Here is a 21371-nt window from a genome sequence, read left to right as displayed (position 1 = left end):
TGATGCCCTATGAAAGGCCTAGCCTGTTAAAGGCTTATAACACACTATTAAATGTGACCTTATTAGAGGATTTATCTACCCTAGTAGAATTGGTCCTAGTTAGAGGACTTTAAAACATTCACTTGGAATACAACCCTGTTAAAGGATTTACAAATGGCTATTAAACAAACCTAAGTCCATAGAATTTTCTTCTATATCGAATACAATTTTTAGAGAGTATTAGAAAGTCTTTGACCTGATTACAACGTACAACTTAACTTACAAATCTTAGATCACTCTTCTGCTCATCACACTGTTTGGCTTTCAGTCTCTACAACTCTGACAACTTGCCCTCCTTTCAAGCTTAGTCTCCTTGAGTCTCCATGCTTAATGTACTAGTGCAACCATCTCTTTTTGACCACTTCTAGAAGAAAACCCTCTATGCTCTATTCTTCCTTTTCCTAGATGCCTTCTTCTTGACACCCTTCTAACCACTTCACAATTTGGCACTCCAATAGCTCTTGCTTCTTGGTCTATGACTCCTTAAATAGAAGTCCTAGAGTTCTTTTTCCTGCTTGATTCTTCCTTCCTTTGATTTCAATTTGTATGGATTAGGTAGGATTCATTGTATCTAACCAGTATTTTTTTCCTCTAGAAACTTCTTGAATAATCCTTTTGAATTCACCCAAAAATGGTTTACATAGAATTTTGTGCCACTAGATCATCATCCTTATCCTCCAACTGGTTCACAAAATTCAAGGTAACAACTATGTCACCTTAGATTTGAAAAATATTTGAATTTTAAAATAATGCAGTAGCTCAACACTATTGAAATATTGGTGCTCGACACATACTATGTTACTCAGCATCAACTACATTTTTACTAATGCTCAGCACCTAAAGTTCACTTAGCACCTATTAAGATTTTCTGATGCTTGGCACTTGAACTTCACTCGGCACCTGAAGTTCACTCAGAACACACTAGATTTTCCTTTTCTTCATCTCCAACTAAGAATTTTCTCAGCTTCAACTAGCTTGCTCGGCACCCACTAATGAACTTACTTTAAGCTTTGTAGTCAACCTTGTTACAACTTATCCCTCCAATGTTTCTAAGTGTGGACAACCTTTTTGTCTTTGAGTATTTTACTAATACATCATTTAACCATTGACTTAATTGATTCTTGTGCTTCATTACAATATCATAACTCAACTTTTCTCTTAAGTACTCTTGTTACATCTTGTTGATCAAATCCTCTTCATCAATCAACTAAGTGAAAGTACTTGGATCTTATAAGAAAATGTCATTCCTACAAATAGCAGGTTTGACATCAATGACAAAAAAATGATTGAAAACATTCTTTTAATAAAAATCTCCCTCTTTCAATCAATCTTCTTCATCAATGATCTTTTCCATCAAATTTCCAACAATCTTCCTCTTTGGCATTGATGGCAAACCAAATTGATCAACCATTAGACCAAACTATTCAACCATGTTACCAAATTGCTAACTAGGTTAGAACAGTAAGTCAAATGCCAAAAAGTAATTGTGTTACCATCAGTTTTCACTTCTCCCTCTTAGACCTTATAACTTTTTTCTTTATTTTATTCATTCTTACATTCTCTCCCTCTGTATGCATTTCTCATCTTCTGCTACTTCTCTTTTTGTTTCTCTATATTTGACAATTGCTTCCTTTTTTCTTCTCCCTCATACTATTGATCAAATGTCATTAATCAATTTCTTACTACTTCTCCCTCTTTGACAACGATGCCAAAGACATACTATTTCAGCATCTTAATATGCAAGTGTAGCTTTTGCAAGTTCTTTCACTTTCTCCCTCTGTCACCTTGCTTGTTATTGATTTGGAACTTTATTACTTCAATTACTTTAGGCATGAATCCTAAAGTAGGTATCCTCTATATCAATGTGTAATATTTCAACAATCAATTCATTTGATGCAGGGGAGTCTTGCATTTTCTTAAGTAACCTTGGCAAGGGATATCACCCCTAACTTACCTCTAAGATACTCAAAAGCATCTTTAGGTAGTGCTTTTCTGAAGATGTCAGCAATCTATTATTTTGAGCTTACATATTCCATCTTCACTTGCTTATGTTCCACCAATTCTTTTACATAATGATACTTGATTGCAATATGCTTGGTTTTAGCATGCATTATAGGGCTCTTTGATATGTTGATAGCACTTGTGTTATCACAATAAAGTATCACAAGCTTAGTTACCTCTTCCTTCAAACCTTGCAATAGATGTTTGATCCATACAATATTAGTGTAATTGATAGTAGTTGCAACATATTCAGCTTCTATAGTGGACTGTGAGGTACAACTTTTCTTTTTAGTAGTCCATGTAATCAATCTTTTCCCTAAAAAAAGTGCTCCTCCACTGGTGTTTTTTCTATCATCAATATCACCTTCCCAATCTATATTATTGTAGGCTCTTAGCTCAAACTTTTCACTCCTATTGTAGTACAAACCAAAGTCATCAATTCCTTTTAGGTACCTTAGTATTCTCTTTACTTCAATTAGATGATTTTCTCTTAGATTTGCAGAAAATCTTTCCACTATTCCAACAGCTAATGCAATGTCCAGTCTACTATGTACAACATACTGCAACTTTCCAATCATTGATCTATACATTGTCTGATTCACTTCAGCAGATTCATTATTCTTGGATAGCTTATGTCAAGTTTCCATTGGTGTACTGACTCACTTTGATTCTTCCAATCCAAATGTCTTGAGTATCTCTTTGGTGTATTTTGATTGGGTCACAAATATGTCATGTTTCAATTGATGTACTTGTAATCCAATGAAGAACTTTATTTCTCCAAACATTGACATCTCAAACTCATGTTTCATTTGATCAGCAAAATCTTTGCATAGGATATCTATTCCTCCAAATATTATATCATCAACAAAGATTCTAGATATCAAAATATCTTTACCTTTTTTAGATTTGATGTATAGGTTGTTGTTGTCATCTATCTTCCCAAATCCTATCTTCACAAGATATTTGTGCAGTCTCTCACCATGCTCTAGGTGCTTGCTTTAGACCATAGAGTTCCTTGTGTAGTTTATAGACCATATCCTTGTTCTTTTCATCAACAAATCCCTTTGATTGTTCTATGTAACTTCCTCTTCTAGTATACCATTCAGAAAAGTAGACTTCACATCCATTTGGTAGAATTTGAAACCTTTGTAAGCAACATATGCAAGTAATGTTCTTACTCCTTCCATTCTTGCAACAGGGGAAAATGTTTCCCCATAATCTAATCCTTCTTCTTGTGCATAGCCTTTGCAAACTAGTTTGGCTTTGTTTCTTGTTATTTTACCATTCTCATCAAGTTTGTTCCTAAACACCCATTTGATACACCTTACATTCTTGTTAGTTGGTCTAGGAACTAGGGTCTAGGTTATGTTTTTCTCAATTTGATCTATCTCCTCTTTCATAGCTTTATACCAATTACCATCTTGTAGTGCATCTTTCACTATTTTGGGCTCAACCTTTCTCAGCAAACATGATTCATTCCTTACTCTATTCCTTGTCATAGTTTTGGTATCCTTGTCACCAATGATTTTATCTGTAGGGTGATGTCTTCTTATATACTTGGCTAGTCTCGATTCTATCCTTCTTTTCATGTTTGATCCTTCAGCTTCAAAGTCATTTTGTTCTTCTTCATCTAGTACTTCATCATCTTTTTCATGTGTACTATTTTTAGAATCAGAATGTGCATTTCATTCATTCTGTAGCTTGACTTCTGAATGTAGCTTGACATTCATTGGGTGTGACTCGGCTGATACTAAATTTTTTTATTGATTCCCAACTTGATTGATAGCATTTTCTTCAATAGTCATTCCTTCATAGAAGTATACAAAAGATCTATAATTTTCTAATTGTTTAGTTCCATCAACCTAAACTTTTGCATGCTCATCAAAATTTACATTTGCACTCTCCACTATCTTGTTAGTGTTAGTATTCAAACACTTGTATGCCTTACTTCTAGTGGAGCATCCAAAAAATATGCCTTCATTACTCTTTGCATCAAACTTTCCATTTCTAGCATCTTTAAGAATATAGCACTTACAACTAAAGACTTTGAAATGTATTACATTATGTGAGTGACCATACCATAGTTCAAAACATGTTGCATTTGTACTTTTTTTGACTTCAACTCTATTCAAAGTGTAAAAAGTAGTGCTTAAAGCTTCTCTCTAGTACTTTAAAGCAACATTTTTATCCATCATTAATGTTCTTACACAATCTATCATTGATCTATTCCTTCTTTCAACAATGCCATTCTGAGGTGGAGTTCTTGGTGCTGATTTCTTCCATTTGATACCTTTGTCATTGTAGAATATTTCAAATTTTTTTGGTGTAAACTCACCTCCTCTGTCTGATCCTAGGAACTTCAGACTCTTTCCTATTTCTTTCTCAACTCTATCCAAATAGCACTTAAACATTTGAAATGCATCATATTTTTGCTTCAAGAACATAGTAGTCATCATCCTTTAATAGTAATCTACAAATAGCATTATATATTTGTCTCATAGGTAGCTTTGCACTTCTATTGGACCACATAAGTCTATATGGACTATCTCTAATACTTCTTTGGAAGTGTATGTTTTTCTTTTGAAGCTAGACTTAGTCATCTTCCCTAATTGACATTGTTTGCACATTATGTTTTCAGGTTTCTTCAGTTTTGGCAAACCTCTAACCTTTTTCTTTTTGCTGATGTTAATCAAATTGTCAAAGTTAACATGACACAATCTTTTATGCCACAACCACACATCATCAAGTCTAACAACAAGACAAGCTGCATCTTCCATATCTAGGTAAAATAAGTTACTCCTATTTTTTTCACCTTTTCCTACCAAATTTCCATCAGTGTCATAGATTTTGGTAGATTTGTTTCCAAATTCTACTTTACAACCTACATTACCCAACTATGATACACTCAAAAAATTGTAGTTCAATCCTTCAATGTAGTATGCATCATCACATGATATTTTCTCTGTAAGTTTAATTGAACCTTTCCCTTTGATTTGACATGGAGAATTATTTCCAAATCTAACACTATTTCCATCATACTGAGTAAAGGTAATAAACTTACTTTTGTCTCCTATCATGTGATGTGAGCATCCACTGTCTATCATTCACTTATCATTCTTGTTCACACAGGTTACCAATGATATTGCTTCATCTTCATCTTTATCCGATTCATCCTTCATGGCCACATAGACTACTTCATCGTCATTCTCATCAGAATCTTCTTCAATAATGTAGCATCTTTTGTCTTTTTCCTTGTAATCTCTGCTATCATCTTCTCTTTTGTTCTTATACCTATTTCCTTCCTTGAATTTCTTCTTTTGTGTACACCTTGTAGCAATATGACCTACTTCATTGCAATTAAAAAATATGATAGGGAGTTTACCTTTGAATTTACCTTTGCCTCTATAGAATCTTCTAGCAAGTAGTGCTTCCAATTGTTTCGCATCTTCCTCATTTGTGTTGCTACCACTGGATGCATGTTTCTCTTTCCTACTCTTCTTCTTTGATGTCACCTCCTTAGTGTCATTCATTGTCAACTTTTCCTTGAAAGTAGATTCAAGGTTCTCAAGTCTATACTTGTCAAAGTTGGATAGTTCAAATGTAGTGAGTCTTCCTACTATTCCTTCAAAAGTTAGTGCATTGTTTGGTATACATCGTAACTCTTGGATGGCTAAAACTCTTATAGCATAGATAGGGAGTAGGGTCCTTAAGTATTTTTTGTTGATAATATCATCTTCCAATGGACCACCTAGACTTCTTATTGCACTTACCACTTCCTTCATTCTGGATCCATATTGAGCAGCATTTTCTCCTTCCTCCATTTTCATGTCATCAAAATTTTATTTGAGGCTTTCTCACTTTGCTCTATGAACATTCTGATATCCCTCATATGTATTTGTTAGGGCTTGCCACATCTTGAATGTAGTGTCACATCCTTTGATGTCATCAAATTCAACATAGCTGAGTGTAGAGGCAACCTCCAGCATTGCTTGATTGTGCTCATTCCTTTTGCTCAAATCATTTGTACTAAGAGGTCCAGTTGGTTCAACATGTTCTGTTCCAATTGAGGTTTTTGCATAATCACCTATTGATCCAAGGTAAAATTTCATTAGACTCTACCATGCAACAAAGTTGTCTTTGTTGAGCTTGAGAGCTTCTCTCTTGGACATCTTGATCTTCTTGCCTCTAGTACCTTGAAACTAAATTAGCAAATGACTCTAATACCAATTGTTAGAAATGCTTTAGAATAACTAGAGGGGGGGTGAATCAGTTATTCAAGGTCCAAATGTCCAATTCAAACTTTTTCACTAAGTGTAGTGATCCCATTCAACTATTCAGTTATCCAAGCTTTAACATTCCTAATCAACAAGTTATTGTAAATCAACATGTAAGCATAACACATAAAGAATCAACACATAACACAGTGATTTACGTGGAAACCCATTTTGGGCAAAACCCCCAATAACATGCTACTCAATTCTCACTCTTCTAAAGTGATGCCCTGTGAAAGGCCTACCCTATTAAAGGCTTACAACACACTATTAAATATGACCTTCTTAGAGGATTTATCCACCCTGTTAAAAGTGGGTCTAGTTAGAGGACTTCAGAACATTCACTTGGAATGCCACCCTATTAAAAGATTTAAAAATGGCTATTAAACCAAACTAAATCCATAGGATTTTCTTCTATATCTAATACAATTTCTAGAGACTATTAGAAAGTCTTTAACCTGATTACAACATACAACTTAACTTGTAGATCTTAGGTCACTCTTTTTCTCATCACATTGCCTAGCTTTTAGTCTCTACAACTCTGACAACTTGCCCTCCTTTCAAGATTAGTCTCCCTGAGCCTCCATGCTCAATGTACTTGGGCAACCATCTCTTTCTGACCACTTATAGAAGCAGACCCTATGTGCTCTATTCTTCCTTTTCCTAGATGCCTTCTCCTTGACACTCTTCTAAACACTACGCAATTTGGCACTCCAACAACTCTTGCTTCTTGGTCTATGACTCCTTAAATAGAAGTCCTAGAGTTCCTTTTCCCACTCGATTCTTCCTTCCTTTGATTTCAATTTGTATGGATTTGTTAAGATTCATTGTATCTAACCCATATTTTGTTATATCTAGAGACTTATTGAATAATCCTTTTGAATTTTCCCAAAAATGGTTTACATGGAATTCTGTGCCACCAGCTCATCATCCTTATCCTCCAACTATTTCACAAAATTTAATTTAACAACTATGTTGGCTCAGATTTGGTGAATCTTTGACTTTTAAAATAATGTAGGAGCTCGACACTATTGAAATACTGGTGCTTGGCACATACTGTGTTACTCGGCATCAACTATGTTTTTATTGATGCTCAACACCTGAAGTTCACTCGACACCTATTAAGATTTTTTGATGCTTGACACTTGAATTTCTTTCGACACCTGAAGTTCACTTGGCACACACTAGATGTTTCTTTTGCTCGGCTCCAACTGAGAATTTTCTCGACTTCAACTAGCTTGCTCAGCACCCACTAATGAACTTAGTTTAAGCTTTGTAATCAACCTTGTTACAAATTATTCCTCCAATGTTTCTAGGTGTGTCCAACCTCTTTGTCTTTGAGTATGTTACCAATACACCATTTAACCATTGACTTAACTAATCATTGCACTTCATTACAATATCATAACTCAACTTTTCCCTTAGGTACTCTTGTTACATCTTGTTGATCAAATCCTCTTCATGAATCAACTAAGTGATAGTACTTGAATCTTATAAGAAAATGTCATTCCTACAAATAACAAGTTTGACATCAATGACAAAACAATGATTGAAAACATTCTTTTAACAACGATCTTCCTCTTTCAATCAATCTTCTTCATCATTAATCTTTTCAATTAGATTTCCAACAATATATAATATAATTTATAATTATTAATATAATAGTTATAATATAATAGTTATAATATAATATAAATAAAGGATTTTCTTTTCTATTGTAGAAATGATTTTCTTTTCCATGATAAATCTTTTATTGTAAAGATGACATGAAAAATTTAATGAAGATATATTAAATTTTATAAAATAAAATTGGTGCAAGATATATTAATGAAACAATATTTTAATTCAAATAAAATAATTAAAATTTAAAAATATAATAACAAATGTTATATTTTTATTCATATTTATTATTTAGTTTCAAAATTATAATGTAATATAGTTTAATTATCTATAAATTATTAACATATATTGATAATTGTGATAATTATTTATAAACATAATTATTAATAATATTAACCGAGTCCTGACACTTAATTGAGCTTTGCAATAATCGGACACATGTCACAATTTTAGATAAATCTAGGAACATAAGAAAATATTCTCCAAATCAGCTTGAAATTCATCTCGGGCCGTCGATCTTTCTTTTAGTCAACAATCGAGATTTTGGGTAGAATCTTCAAGTACATGTGTCTCGATTTCAGGTAGAAAATTAGAAATAGAATTTAACTTCAATCATTTAAAATTTGGCCCAAATTAGAGTTGCGGTCATTGAAAAGAATTTAAATGGCATATTAATTAATCTAGAGAAAAATATTGAAATAAATATTGTTAAAAAAATTGTTATTAATTATTAATATTATATTTTTAAGTTTACCATGTCAAAATCATAATTTTAATTTAATTATTTACATAAAATATTATATATATATATATATATAAATATAAAATATGATTTATAATACTTATTATAATATAGTTATGATACAATATAAATAAACGATTTTTTTTTCTATTATAGAAATAATTTTCTTTTCTATCATAAAGTTTAAACATTTTATTATAAAGATGATATGAAAAATTCAATGAAGATATATTGAATTTTATAAAATAAATTGGTGTAAGATATTAAATAATAATGAAAATAGTTTAATGTAAATAAAATAATTTAAATTTAAAAATATAACTAGAAATGTTATATTTTGATTCATATTTATTATTTAGTTTCAAAATTAAAATGTAATATAGTTTAATTATCTATAAATTATTAACGTATATTGAAAATTGTGATAATTGTTTATAAACTATTCTTCATGAATCATCATTTAAAATATTTCATAATGAAAAAATGTTAGGTGAGAAGATAGGTATGAAATAAAAATTTGACACATAAATCATCAAAATTTTATTTAACTTTGTTAAGGTTATAATCTTTAGTTTTCCTTGCAATCTGCTCTTATTGCTCCATTTGTTTTAACCAATCAGATTAAAGAAAAATAGTTTTAAAATTTACAAAAAATTTAATTGGATTATTTTCAATTGATTAATTTTTTACTATAAATTGTTAATCAAATATATTATATGAAACCATAAAGGGATTGTTGAAACCCTTTTTTTTGTTTATGAGTTCTAATTTTATAACTATTAACAATTAATTATTTTAAACAAAGTCGTAGACTAACATCTCAATAGTGCATTGAGAATCAAGATGCCAAAAACAAAGTCATAGACTAACAGGAAGTTGGAACAACAATTTGAGAAGCCAAAAACTATTGTTTTCATTGATAATATTTTAGAATGTACATTGTATTTTGTACAAAGCATAGATATTTAAAATAGTTGATTAAATCAGCTTGGTTTCACTATTTTGTAATTTACATTACAGGGTAATGCCCAATCCAAAGGAAAAACAAATATCTTAAAATCATTTTTTTCCCCTAGGGTAACATCGCAACAATTAAGGAAATAGGACTAAGAATTTAGGAAACAAGGAACCAAGGAGGCTAGAAGCATCAGCGGGCTGAGGGCTTGAAGCCTTCAATTAGAAAGGTCTTCAAGTCCCTCTGTGAGGAATCTATTAGAGAACATGATGTCATTGAAGTTGTCCAGCCATGTGAAGTTGGTCTTGTTGACATTGTCCAACAACAACCACTTCCATCAAAAATCTCTTCTAAGCCATGCCTACTTCCAATGGCTAGTCAATTATCATTCGTGCATGCCAAGTAGGAAAGGATGCTTATGTATAATGCACCCTATGCCTTCCTCCTAGCACTTGTCTTCTACATCTGCAAAAGGGATGCCAATGCCTGACCCTGGTACCTGCTCAGTCAATACAAGAATTTTAACATCATCTTCTAAAAATATTTCCTTATATTACACAAAAGCATCAAAGTTTCTATTTGACTACCTCTAAGGTCGAGAAGAGATGCAAGGAACTGGGAGGTAATATCCATGGATACATGGTACCTGCTATTGTTTCTTAAGAATTCATGGCCGAGGACCATGAATATAGCATGGCAGATAAAATGACTTTGGGCATCTAGCTTGCAAACCATGGCAAGGATATCGTCAGGAATCCTAGCCCAAAAGGGCTTTTGCAAAGCCATTGTAGTGCATTTTAGGTGAATTAGCGTATCCATGACTAAGATTCAAGAGACTTTGCAAACCGAATTCAGATTGAAGAATTTGAGAAATGATAATGAAAGAGGAATTAAAGAGACTATTTAATAGAAGTTGCATTAAATTATTTGGCATTCATGATCTTTCATATCTTTTTTTGTATTTCTATTAATTTTCAAGTGTGTGAAATGCCAAAATGTATTGGCATTAATTTTAGATAGTTGAAAGTGCTTGACATTGAGTAAGTTTCAGTCAGAGATTCCTATGCAAAACTTTCCACGTGTCTCCATTTTGGAGAACTTCATGTGACTCCAGGTCTTTTCAAATGAGTGGCCCTAAAATATATCTTCTGTCATTGATCTCTAATTAATCAATGATCAATAAAATTATTGTATTTACTATTAATAATACAAAAGTGATGGTAGCCAACTTGGTAATTAGTGACACTAACATAACAATGTTATGAAATTATTAATAATAGACCTAAGATAGTACACAAGTTGAAACTTGAAGTGACTACTTAGTAGTCAGTACAGTCACTAGCCAATACACGTGCAAATTTTCTTTTAGATTAAATAATTTTTAAGTTTACCACTAAAAGATTAGCCAAGACCATTATTATTCATTTTCCTAGAAAACAAGTAATTTGCTTCTGACATTATTAATTCATTTTTGGAAAGAGAAAGAATAGCCATAATTTATTTATATGTCAACAAGAAAAAAAATTAATTCGCCACATTTAAAATGATTTTTGGTAGGGCAAGAAAAAAATTGCCAACATATAAGATTTTATTTCCTTATATGGAACAAAAAAATTGCCCTCAACATTAAAATTTTTCTACTCACAAAATGTTGGATTCGCCAATATTTTAGGCCTTTTTTTTGGGAGGGGTTTCTTAAAACTATCACTAACCTTAGGATATTTTAAATCTTTGAAAAATGAAATGCAAACCAGAAGGCTAGTCCTAGAGCTTGATCTTGAAAATGAGATTATGGGCATTTCTGATAAGTGGATATGGCACAATTATATATCACCGAAACTAAGAGAGAATGAAATTTCCATTTTTGGAGTTTGTTTTTTGCAAAAAGAAGCAACTAGTGTAAGGTATGTGAGGATTTGTCTTAGGTATCCATTCTTTAGTTTCATTCAGTTGGGTCAGTTTAGATTTGATTTCCAGAGAAATGGTGAACTGAATGGACATAAGAGGTAGTATGAATGTAGTTAGAGGCCAATTTTATTATGTCCAAGTTAGTTGATTGAAGGTATTATCAGAATTTTAGATATTTTGGTAACACAAGGGTCTTCATTATTTAGAAGAGATATTTCCAAGTTTGTTGCAGAAAAATGATGAAAATCATATTAGATTTCAGTCTTAGAAAGAGGAGAGATATTTTACAACAACAAGGAATGAAGATTCAAGTGGACACATGTCACTTTCAAATCAAATCCAAGATTTCATTCTTTTCCTATATCTCTCTCTCTTTTTTATTCATTTTAAGGGTTGGCAGTTTTCACTATGAAACTAGGTTGGTTCTAGTTTGTCTATGAGACCACATTGTTGGATCTAGAGCTATGATTCCACCATATTATTTAGCATATTTCTCTTCTTTGAATAACAATAGTTAACCTAATATACATATTTTTGATCTATTTAGTGGCTTTATGAATTGTTTGCATGCATTTGAATGTATAATTTCAAAAAAATGAATACAAATGAGTAGGAATCTCTTAGTTTCATTCTGATTTTCATCTCCAATCTCTATAATCTACAATGTTATGTGATTTAGGGACAAAGAACTAAAACCCATTTCCATCCCCTTAAGGTTGTATGTCTGATATATTTTGTTGTTGGAATAAAGGGCCAAGTAAATACTTGATGTATTTGATAGGGTTGCTGGTTATTTAAGAAGGACATTTCATGAGAATGAGGTCTTTATGGACACCGATGTCTGATTCAGAAAGTGATAAGATAGATTTGATATCTTGATGTACAGAATATGTCAATGGTATCATAGATGTATGTGTGTGGTTCATGGAATTTTCCAATAGATAAGGCACTGATTAGCTATATGATCAACTTGTTCTTACAGTTGTGTATTTGAAGTTTTGCTGAAATCAAAATTATAATCACCCAATCCCCTTTCTATTTAAGAGATGAAAGGATGCCCTTACTTAGTTTATAAATTTCTTAGTTCATGTTATTAGCTATTTCATGTCTAGGATCTTTTCATATGTGTTAGAAGATTAAGGTTTTTTATCTTCTTTGTTAGATTCAAATGTAGGTTTTAGCACTGGTAGCATATAACTAAATCTAAGGTCTACTGGCTTAGTTTTTTTAGAGCCTAAAGTAGAAGAATGGTCTAGCCTTATAGTTGTCCTAGTGTCTGAAAGGATATGTTAAGGATGGGAAGTAGCTATCCCTAGATGTATTTTGTTCTTATTAAGGTAATTTGAAACCGAGATGTTTCATAACACCAAAACATACCATTCTCTAGGGGCTTGTTTCAAACTATAAAATTATCTGTATAATTTATATACCATATTCTTCTTGATAGGACCAACAAATCCTTCATTTTATTTAATGTATACTGCTTTCTCCAGAATTCTATTCAAAAATGCAATATTTTACATCCATTTGGTATACTATGAATCCTTTGTCAATCTTTCAATTAGGGAAAATGTCTCTCCATAATCAACTCCTTATCCTTGTGAATATCCCTTACAAACTAGTTTTTCATTGTTCCTTGTGACTTCACCTTTCTCATTCAATTTATTTCTGAAAACTCACATGGTTCCAATCACATTCCTTTCCTTTGGCCTTGGTACCAATCTCTATGTCTTACTCTTCTCTATTTGATCAATTTCCTCATTCATTGCTTTAATTCAATCTTCATTCTCCATTGCATCTTTAATAGATTTAGGCTCAAATTCACATAGTAAACATGTATCATTCTTCAACTTACTTCTTTTCATGACTCCTAAATATTTGTCTCCAATGATTTGGTTAGGTGTATTATTTTTCCTTACATATTTTTCCAAGATAGGTTCAGGTCTCCTTTCTTCTTATTGTATATCATTTGGTCCAACTTGTTCATCTTCTTCAAGTATCTCTGGCCATAACTCAACATTGTATGTCTAGTGTTTGACCACCTCATTATGATATTTGGTTTCTTCATTCTATGATGTGACTCCTATAGCCTAATGCTTGGTAGAGGTCTTTTTATGAACTTTGGTAGTTCCTAGTTGTTGATGCTCAGAAGCCTCTTTCTCTAGTTCAGGTAATGTATTTGGTTCTCAATAGATGTAAAAAAAGTTTCTATAATATTTAGGCTCTTCTTTCATTCTTCTTCATTCTTTTCTACAATTTTATCAACTATAACATTTTCACTTTCTAAATTTTGTTGGTTTTAGAATTAAAACACTTGTATGCCTTTCTTTTAGTGGAATATCCTAGAAATAAACCTTCATCTCTCGTTGCATCAAGTTTTCCTTTCCTTGTATCTTTCAATATGTAACACCTACTTCCAAAAACTTTGAAATAATTGATATTAGGTGCATATCCATACCAAAGTTGAAAATGGGTTCTATCTATACTTTTCTTGACTTCAACTCAGTTTAGTGTATAAACAACAATACTTACATCTTCTATCCAGTAATTTTGTGAAACATTAGTCTCCATCATCAATGTTCTTACATAATCCATGATTGATCTATTCGTTGTTTTGGCTATCCCATTTTGCGGTTGAGTCCTTGGTGCACTCAGTTTTCTTTTGATTCCATTTTCATTACATAATATATTGAATTTCTCTAATATGAATTCACAACCTCTATCTAATCTAAGGAATTTTACACTCTTTCATGTTTCCTTATCAACTCTAGCTAGATAACACCTAAAAATTTGAAAAACATAATATTATTCTTTTAGAAACATCATTTTCATCATTGTAGAGAAATCGTCAAACAAATAAATTAAGTATTTGTCACAATAATAGCTTTGTACTTCACTAGGACCACATAAATAAGTATGAACCAACTCCAAAATGTTATCAAAAAAATAGGTCTTTCTCTTGAAAATTGTCTTTGTTATTTTCCCATTTGATATTGTTTACACATTACTTTATCAGGTTTTCTCAAACTTATTAACCCTCTAACTCTTTTAAACTTACTAATGTTTACCAAATCATCAAAATTTTCATGACATACACTCTTATGCCATAAAAAAACACCTTCAAACTATGAATATAGAGAAGTATCTTTAGATAGGTATAGATATAACACATTACCTCTTATTTTCTCTCCACTTCCAATTAGTTCACCAATAGCATCAATTTTTTTTTCCTTCTTGTTTTGAAATTCAAATTGGTAGCCTAAACTATTTATCTATGCCACACTCAACAAGTTATATTTTAACCCATCAATCTAGTATGCATTGTCACATCTAATCTAATTATTTAGTGTAATTGATCCTTTACCTTTCACATAACATGGTGCATCATTTCCAAATTTAAAGTTACTTCCATTATAATGTTCTATCTTTTCAAACTTTTATAAGTAGTCATGTGATGTGAGTAACCACTATCAATTATTCATCTTTCATTATTACTCACATGAGAGATTGGAGTAGTTTTCTCATCTTTATCAGAATCATATTTCATTGCAACATAAATAATTTGTTCATAATTTTCATCAAAATCACTATCACAACCATCTTCTTCAATAATGTAACAAGATTTCTTACCTTTTCCCTTGTAGTCTTTGTTACCTTGACTATTTTTTTTTGTCCCTCCTTCCTTGGTATTTCTTTTCTTTACTTTCCTCATTTTCATCTATGTCAAGATGTCTTGTTGCAAATGACCAACTTTGTTACATGTAAAACAAATAATAAGAATTTTACCCTTGTATTTTCCCTTTCCTGTTGGTAGCCCTCTTGTCAATAATGCTTCAAGATTATCACGATCATTATCTAATTCATTTTCACTGTCCACATGCTTACTCTTTTTCTTTCTTTTAGCTCCATCAAGGCACTACTAAATTTGAACTCTTTTTTTGACCAATTTTGGTCAAAATTTCCATCCAGGTTGGTCAAAATTTTGACCAAGATGTTCGTCAAATTTTTTCTCATTGAAATTTTGGCCAAGATGTTCGTCAAAGTTTTTCTCATCAAAATTTTGACCAACCTTCAAGTTGGTTGAAATTTTGACCAAAATATTCATCGAAATTTTTTTATTTTTGGTGGTCCTAATTTGTCAATGTTGGTCAAAATTTTGACCAATCCATTTTTTGAAATTTGTTTGATTGCTCAAAATTTCAACCAATCCATTCATCGAATTTTTTTTTTATTAGTGGAAATTTCGACCACTGCTTGGTAGAAAACTAGCATGCATTGGTTGAAATTTCCACCAATGTTTGGTCAATTTTTTTTAGCATTGGTGGAAATTTCCACTAATGGTTGGTCAAAAAAAATTTAGTTGGTGGAAATTTTGACCAATTCTTGGTAGAAAACTAACAAGCATTGGTCAAAATTTCCACCAATGGTTGCTCAAAATTTTTTAGTTGGTGGAAATTTTGACCAATGCTTGGTAGAAAACTAACAAGCATTGTCAAAATTTCCACCAATGTTTGGTCAATTTTTTTTTTTATGCTATATCAAGCAATTGCTTCTTATCCAAGCCATTTAATTTGCAACCTTTTAAATCTCTGCAAAGATAAAGTTGGAGTAGAAAAAACATTCTTTTCAAACGTGTCCTCTAATTGTAAAGCATCCATTCCATTATCTATTCAACAAACAAGACATATCTAGTTCAACAAATAATGGAATGGACACTTTACAATCAGAGGACATGTTTGAGAGGAAAAATTCTCCTACTCCAACTTTACCTTTGCAAATATTTAAAAGGTTGCAAATTAAATGGCTTGGATAAGAAACAATTGCTTGATATAGCATGGAACAAATGGACATTTATGTATAGGGAATTGTCAACTATGTGAGTGATGAAGATGCAACTGACATTTTTGGAGTCAAAACCACCAATTAATATAAGGTTTCTAATCTCCATGAGGTTGACATTGTGGTTGTAAGGGTTGTGGAGAGGGCATTTCTTTATTGTATGCTCCATCACTGATTAACTTGCACCACAGACCGATAGTCTTTATCTTTGTTGTGGGTTCCTATCCCCTATGTGAGTGTCAATGTAGAAGCCGAAGTGGAAAAAATAAGTGAAAGTGTGTTGAATAAGGTTTCTAATCTCAATTTGGTCAACATTGTTTATTTAAGGGCTATGGACTGGGCAATTCTTCAATGTCCAATTAGGGGTAGCATTGCATCCTCTTTAACTGTTACATGTACAACCCTAGGAGGAAATATGTTGTTGGATGCTTCTTCTGGCCTTGCAGTTTCTTCTTTGTGGGTTTTTTTTAAACACAATTCTACATCTATCCCTAGTTTCAAGTGATTTGGTAATGCATCTATTTGCTGCAAAAAATAATACCCATTTCTTATTTTAGTTTCTGATGGGTCTTGCTCAACTCTTTCATTTGAAGAGAAGTTTTCCATCATGGTAACAACACATAAAACATATCAAGGAAAAACTAAAGATGAAAATGAGTACAAGAATATGGTTGACTTACCTCAGATAAGCTTCACCCTCAGAGCCAATTCAATAGCACATGAACTAGAAATATAGAAGTTGTGGGATGAGAAATAGATATTAAATAAGTTTGCAAACAAGAACATGGGGGATATTTTTACTCTTCATGATGGTCCCCCTTATGCCAATGGAAATTTTCATATTGGGCATGTGTTGAACAAGATACTAAAAGATTTTATCAACAAATATAAGCTGCTTGAAGGGTACAAGGTGCACCATGTTCCTAGTCCCCCTATTTGACACTTGCTCTAGATTATATATGAAGCTACACAGATTGAAGTATTTGGCAAATTTTTTTTTGAGGGCCACATTTATAGAGGCCAAAAACTGATTTATTGGAGTCCCTCATCTAGCATGGCTTTAGTTGAGGTTGAGTTGGAGTATCCAGAGGGACACATATCAACAAGTGTTTATGTTATTTTCAAATTGGTTAATGTAGTAGACATAGCTCCTAATTTTCTCAAAGGGCATCTACCCTATTTGGTTTGGCTATCTAGACCTCAACCCTATGGACAATTTCTATAAACTATAATGTCCCATTTTTATGTTTCTTGGACACTACATGAGCTATTGCAATATTATAGCTAATTCTATTGATTTATGAATGTTGAACAATGAAGGTATATATGATTGGTAATTCCAAATGCTACTATGAATAAAATGAACTAATGAATTAATTTGCAAGTGTGGGTGTAATATGCAATTAATGCAACAAGTATATAATGAGTAATGCAATTAAAATGAATTATGTAATGGATATGGGAATAGCATATATACATACATATATATATATATATATATATATATATATATATATTTACAACTGTAATTTCAATTCCTTAGATTGATTACTTGGTTACAATTGAGAAGGAAATTGAACATCAGAGATTTGAGACCCATTTCCTAATCTCTTCTACATATAGAGGTAAAAGGAGACCCACTCTTGCAATTTATGGAATCCTTGGCCTCAAATTAGATTGGGTACAAAAGTATCACAAGTTTTGTAAAAACAAAATGACTCGATACACCATTGCACAATGCATACCATGTTACACTGGCCAATGACATCTTTATAATGGTTTAGTTTCAACAAACATGCAACCATGTTGAGATGGCATGGATTCTTAATAGCATTTTCCATGTCCTTATATTTTCTAAATAACTAGAACATAAAATCATCTCCCATGTACGCCAGGGTCTACACAAAACCACATCTTGGAAAAGTCTACTAGGTAGGAAAACTACCTAAACCTAGGTAATTTGGAATATAGTAAATAGAAGAATCAAAAAAGGAACAAATATGTCACCATTTCATATTGTTGCATTGCCTCTACTAGTTTTCCCTCTATAAAAAATGCATTACCCTCTGTATGTCTTATATCAACTGCTTCAATCTGTTCCTCTACTATCATGTCACTTCACGTCTTACCCTAACAAATTTATAATAAATGAAAAGAAAATTATAATTTACAAATTTAAATGTAACTACATGACAAGACAATTGGTTCTACAACTGTAGGCTACCAAGATTGTTGGAATAAGTATCTAGTCTAATTTGCATTTGTTGAAGGAAAAGACTAGTAGGAATTTGACCTAGGTCTATTGTGCAAAAAGCACTAAAAATTAACACTAGACAGAGCATGCCTATCATCTTACTGAAAGACATTAAGATTTAAGAATGATACAAAATTAAAAATTAACATTGACATATAACTGTATCCTTCACCCTTTCTATCCCTAATACTAGCCATTCCAAAAGAAATTGGATCACACAATGTGAAGCATTTAATATTTGAGCCTCTATTAGTCTTACACATTTAGTGCCTACATATATAGCTTGACCAATTAGTGTGAGAAGAGAAGAATTAGACTTACCTCCTTTGCTTCCTGAAAACCAATAAGCTCAACCTCATATATGAGATCAGCCTTAGGAGGAACATTTGGAAAAGAAAAGTTGCCTTCTTCCCCATATCCTAGTTTCCATCTCACATGAAGCAATGCACATTCACTAGCTTGCATGCTTGCTACAACAATTGCCAAGCCACTTAAGACCTTTTTCTCTAGAATTATACTAAAAGTTATGTCAAACTTAAACCATGTTCATATATAGATACATTATGAATAAGTGACTGATTACATTCTAGACCATATAAGAGTTCATCAATCTCATAACATAATACATTTGTTTTAATATAGCATATCAATAGTTCAAAACATTATATGACATCTTTTTCTAATGTCATCTTCCAAAAGGAAATATATTTTTACTATTGGTTTGAATTATTTCTGATGGCATGTTTCAAAACTATATTTCTCAGTTAAGAGAATACATTTGCACACTAGATGCTAAAGAGCACACATGTTATGGAAAAATGATTTGCCTTGACATAAGGTTGTTAGCACTATGGACATGGAAGAAAGTTGGAGTTTGAATGTTTTAAAACATCAAGGAATGTTTAGCCTAAGCTTCCAAGTACAGGAACATGCATACCTAAGGTACAAAGTGCAAAAAATGCATACAACATTGGCAGGCATCACTTGTGCACATGGTAAATATGCATAATACAAATGTTAGGATATCTAAATACAAGTGATATTTAAATCTGCTTAATGGACCATCTATGTTGGAGGTGTGAAAATGCATTGGCAATGGAAAAACTATAGTGTAGAATGAGAAATGAAATAATTTTGCTTTGTACAAACCTTGTTATACTTTTTAACCCTTTTAATAAGGAAACTCAAAGGCATTAAGGATAACTATCATGTGCCCAGGGAATAATAATGTGATGTATGAAACAACAAATAAGCTACAAATTCTAATTGTGTAAGGATAGTCATTAATGTTTAGTGAGTTGATCTAAAGTGACCATTAAAGTAGGTTCTTTGGTAATAGGTTTGTAATAGTAAATAATCCCTCCTAAAAAAATAGATCTATGGTGTCATAACTCAAATCTATCTATAAACCAATGGAGATTTCATGAGAAAGAACCATGTCCAGATCCCCAAATGACATAGTTACATACAATATTATCTAATATTCTGCGTCCTTAAGTGAATTTGGCATAGATAAAAGGAAAAGCAACGTGCAACACCTTGAAATATTTGATGTCAATACCACAAAATAGTGGTTAAGAAGGGAATAGTTTACCAAAAAAAAATGAAGGTTTGGTGATCTTTGGCAATTGATATGCACATGATAAGACCAATTATTCTTAACAGTCCCTTAAACACATTTGCAGATGCATCTCAAATTGTTGTAGTGATTAACTACTTGAGGAGATGGAAGCTAAGTTGTTTTCACAAAGAAAAATAGAGGTGTTTTTTACAAAGCCATTGGTTTTCCTACAAACCTATTGCCATTGGTAGAATTTTGTTAAACCAATTGTAAGCAATCACAATAAATTAAGAATGAAATCTAAAGAGATTGTTATTCAAAATTAAAAAATTTACTTACCAACTTTCCATCAACTATCTAAACTTTAACCTATTGACCTTTAATATCCACAACTTCTCCATCAATCTAGGCCACTTTAGAAACTTAACTTGATAAATCTTAATAGGAAAAATATCTTATGAGGGCAATAGTGAGAACATGCAATAAGTGCATACAGAAAAAACTCATTCCATTAATGAGAAAGCTAGAAACAACCTTAAGCCCTTGTTTGTTTCCTTTTAGAACATTATTTAGATAGCGTAATTGAACCTCATCTTCCAGTCTGTTGATAAGGAAAAGTAACAAAAATAACTAGTAGTAAAACCTTTTGATTCACAAGTAGGCACACTATCTTAGAAACCAATTTCTTATAGTAATTCACAATAAAAATATTAATTATAACTCAAATTCACAATATTTTTTATGTAAACAATAAAGAACACACAACTGATCCCAGATATTATGTTTCAAAATGAGAATATGTGGAAATTATCAAGATTTTAATATTGCATACTTCTCAAACCCAATGTTATTGTCCATTACTCTCGAGCGTCTACCCAAATTGAAAGATAACAAACTCATGGTTATTGTTGACCAATACTCATCCATGCTTTTTTATTTGGAATGGAATGAAATGTTTATAATGTAAGATATGAAACAACATATGAGCCAATCATGCTAGCCATTTGATAGAACACCTCTGTGAAGATCAACTTGAGTGTGATGAAGTGACCAATCAAGATGAAAAAAAGAAAAAGTAAAGTCATTAATGAATAGCGTATTTTAATACATGGAATATAATATGACTATTATCAACATAATGGTTTAGTGAAGCCTTTTATAATTATGTAGCCTTCCACCAA

The 21371-nt window shown here is 31.8% G+C and overlaps 1 pseudogene; it reads right to left on the bottom strand.

The window, feature by feature from the left end:
• LOC149529065 (peptidyl-prolyl cis-trans isomerase FKBP42-like) overlaps positions 1-20435 on the bottom strand; it is a 127081-nt pseudogene extending 106646 nt beyond the window's left edge.
• Between the last annotated feature and the right edge of the window lie 936 nt (positions 20436-21371).

This window comes from Cupressus sempervirens, chromosome 11, assembly GCF_028749045.1.
Source record: "Cupressus sempervirens isolate cs-2001-9-10 chromosome 11, ASM2874904v1, whole genome shotgun sequence".
Lineage (NCBI taxonomy): Eukaryota > Viridiplantae > Streptophyta > Pinopsida > Cupressales > Cupressaceae > Cupressus > Cupressus sempervirens.
This window is presented reverse-complemented; position numbering and strand designations above follow the sequence as displayed.